Source organism: Octopus bimaculoides, chromosome 4, assembly GCF_001194135.2.
Source record: "Octopus bimaculoides isolate UCB-OBI-ISO-001 chromosome 4, ASM119413v2, whole genome shotgun sequence".
Classification (NCBI taxonomy): Eukaryota; Metazoa; Mollusca; class Cephalopoda; order Octopoda; family Octopodidae; genus Octopus; species Octopus bimaculoides.
The window spans coordinates 16263525-16267901 of NC_068984.1; positions in this window are offsets into that span (position 1 = coordinate 16263525).

Below are 4377 nucleotides of genomic sequence, written 5' to 3' on the forward strand. Positions count from 1 at the left end.
GCAAAGTGTCAAGCAAATGACGACGGAACTATTTAACAGACGCAAAAGAATACACCTCTAAAACAGGGTCACTTTGATCATTTTTCACACACACACACACACACACACACGTGTGTGTGTATAATTCTGAAAATACCTGTATAGATTACGTTTATCACGTATAAGATATAGGATGAAAAATTAAACGAGGATACAGCTACAAATTCAAGCAGATATGTTCGTCATCTACTCTCTGAACCTTATTGCTTCTTGTATTGATCTGTTACATAATTTCAATTTACATGATGTGGAGCCGTCACTCCTGAACAAAACTGTCCCCCAAAATTTGTCATGACCGTAAATAAAATAATTAAGAATTAGAATCGTTAGCAATTACAGGCATGTAACATTCAAAAGGCACGGAAAACAAAACAAAGCTTCCGGAAGCTGGTTTAATGGTTCAGTATTACGAAAAAATGATACTTCTAAACTGAAAGGAAAGTTTATTGCTGGCTTTTTCTTTTGGACTGTCAGTTAAATTGTATGTGAAGTTCTTTTTACTGCAGAGCTTCATCCATGCTCAGTAATTCTGCAGACGATATATCCTTCATTTGATGTAGTTTTCCTTGTGTTATTGTACTGATTAGTTTTATTTAATCAAAACTTTAAAACAAAATTAATAATAGGCGCAGATATAGCTGTGTGATTAAGGAGTACACTTTGAAACCACGCGGTCTTGGGTTTCAGTCTCACTGCATCGCACTGGGACAACCAATGCCTTGTGAAGGATTTGGTTGATGAAAACAGTGTAGAAGACCGTCATGTACGTATGTATGTTTGTAAATATGTGTGTATTTGTGTGTGTGTGTGTTTATACCACACCATTGCTTGACAATCGATAGGATAGGTAGCAGACACCAGAATATGCATTCGGGTCGATTTTTTTGACTAAAACTAAGCCTTTCAAGGTGGTGCCCTAGCATGGAATGGCTGAAACAAGTAAAAGATTTATGATGTTCAGTGACATTTATTTTGTCAGTGAATCACTACAACCGAATGCTTCAGCTTAACGTAGTATATGAAAGAAAGGCAGGTCAGCCTGAATGTAGTTTAATATATCTTCTCCGAGACTTTAACTTCTACAGAAAATTGTATGAAGGAGAATTCAGGCAAAATTGAAAGAACACAGGTCAGACATTGCTGAACTGTGTTCTTTCTTGCATTAAAAGAAGATGAAACCTTCGGCGGTAATTCAACATCACATTAAAGGTTACGGGTCCTATTCATTTTATTTCAAATCTTATATCCCGAACAAATAAAACAATGGCAAGCCGGTATTCATCTTATTGTGCGCTAAATATTTTACCAGCCCAAACGATTATGTTATTTCTAAAGATGTACAAAGACCGAGATTAATGGTGACTATCTCCTTTGGTTAGCCATGAATACAAGCTAAGACATAAATAATCAAATAATCTAAGCGAACAATAAACATGGAGACAGTGGTATAATTTCATAGTTCTTGCAGACAATGAGCAGCTTAATCAATATTATCAATATTACATATTTTATATAAAACAGAAATTGGACGTGTTATATATAAATAATAAGCAAGGAAACAAAGGTGTCTTAAGAATTAGTCTTTAAATCACAGATTAAACTAATCCTGGATTACTAGTCTAGAATTAGTGGTAATCTAAGCCAATCACGAACGCAATACAAATTTTTGTAGCATCATATATCGAATTACAATAATGACAATATAAAGGTGAATAGGTGAATATGTATGTTTCATCTTCATCGTTCAGCTAATATGACTGCCAATGACATGCATACGAACATACGTACATACATACATACATACATACATACATACATACATACATACATACATACGTACGTACATACATACATACGTACAGAGAGACAGACAGGCAGACATAAATACATATGCATGTATATATGTACATTATATATTAATAATAATGATGATGATAATAATGATTATAATAATAACAATAATGATAATAATAACAGTAATAATTATAATACATATATACATACATATCTATATATATACAGGATGCTGTGAATATACTGCCGTTTAAATTACGCAAAAATGAAAATAACACTGATATCCTATTTTAACAGGATTGTTTAGCAAAATTACATTAAAATATTTTGAAATGCTAGAGTAAATTTATTCAAAAACATCGCCATTGGCTTCAACCATGGCCTCCAGACGACTTCGGAATCTCTTGCAACTCTTGTGGACGGTCTCCTTGTTTGGTGAATGCTACCATAATCCTTGCCTTCAGTTTATCATTGGTGTTACAAGGAGTTTTGTTAGCCTCTCACTCAACTGAGCTCCACACATAATAATCAAGGTGGTTGCAGTCTGGGGAGTTAGGTGGCCAGATGTTAGGGGTGATGTGGTAGCAGAAATTGTCTGACAGCCATGACCGGGTTCTCCTGCCTGTGTAGCATGGTGCAGAGTCCCGATGCCAGACAAAGGATCTTCCAGCAGCCACTCTCTTCACCCAGAGCAGCACTACCTCCTCCAGACACTGGGAAGATGAATGGAGGCATAAGATCGCTATCACTAGTAATCGCTTCAAACATCATGATGTTGACTGGATGTTTGATTTTTATCATTCTTGGTACATGTTTTGGAGACATGGCAAGTCAAAGATTGTTCTTTGTGTTCACCATCTGATCCTGGCAGAAATTTTTTTCGTGTGAGAAAAACCAAAGTATCTTCGTTTGGAAGGGGATGCTTGAGTTTATTCAAAAGCTTCGTAGCGCAGTCTTACCTCTTGTCCTTGATGGCTTTGGACAAAAATTGGCCCTTTCTCATCTTGTTTGAGAAATATCAAATGTCTTCATGCACTACCTGCCTGATGAGAAACTCAGACACTCCCATGTTTCTATCGATGGACCTGGTTCACTTGGATGGACCGTAGTCAATTATGGCTTGGATCCCATCAACAGACACAGGACTTCTTTTATCAAAACGATCTGAGAGTTTTCTGAGCTGCCGTACCTTCGTAATCACCATTAGATTCATCCAACTCTTTTCGAATCCTCTGCACTGTCTTCAAGTTGACACCCAAACACTCTGAAATATTGGTATTGGAGCTTCTGGCACGAATGCCAAGCAATACAGTATGTCGTTTCCAAATTTCTGGCAGAGTGAATTGCATCATGGTGCTGCTCTTTTCACAGACGGTGCCCAACTGATCCTACAGTATTGTGTAGTCGATAAACTCAAAAATAAACAATGTGCATGTGCAAAATTTAAAATATAAAATGGCAACAATTTACACATCGCACCCTTTATATATCTGTGTGTGTATGTATATACACATAGGTATATGTAGGTGCGTGTGTGTGAGCATGTGTGTGTATTATATCTATCTATCTATCTATCTATCTATCTATCTATCTATCTATCTATCTATCTATCTGTCTGTCTGTCTGTCTGTCTGTCTGTCTGTCCGTCAATCTTTCTATCTATCTTTCTATCTATCTTTCTAAACACACGCACAGTCGCACATGCATACGCATATACGCCCATAAATGTTTCTATACTTTTGTAGATTGTTCTGAACACGAGGAAAATCTATCTTTCTGGGTGTTGGAAGGCGATACAAAATGTCTGTCTGTTAGTCTGTCAGTCTGTATGTGTGTATGCAGTTATGTATGTACGTATGAGAATGCATAGCCTAGTGTTTTGGGTGTCACAGACACGATCCGAAAATCGGAGTTTCAATTTCTGAACCGGCCGGTGCATTGTAATCTATCTTCACGACGACACCTGACCTACGGTACACCATGCGCCTGTTCAGGCAACGTCGATTTGATGGAGGAAGTGAACTAATGTACAGCACGTGCATCTGATCACTATAAACAAATCGTTCGTGCGGTTGTTCAGCAAGAAATTGCAGAACCAGCTTGCTCAGACACGGGAGACTATCAGCATGTATGCATTTGTGTGTGTGTGTGTGTGTGTGTGCCTGGATATATATATATTCCCGCCCGTTAAATTTTCGTCTAGTTTCCCGCTTGCTATGCTTTCGTCTAACTTTTTCTCCTTGTGTTCTTTCTTATACATACATATATATGTATGTATGTGTATATATATATATATATATATATATATATATAATATTAGGGACAAAATCCAAAATTACAGGTAAAAAACTCAATTAAAATCAATTTATAAAAAATTAAAAATTAAATTGAGCCTTATAGATAAAGTATATATAAAATATATAGTTTTAGGGAAAATAACCAATTTTCAAGAACTCATCGATGAAAATCCACTATCACATATAGAAAAATTAATAATTAAAAGCACAATAAATGAGTATAATATAAAGTAAAGTAAATATCCTA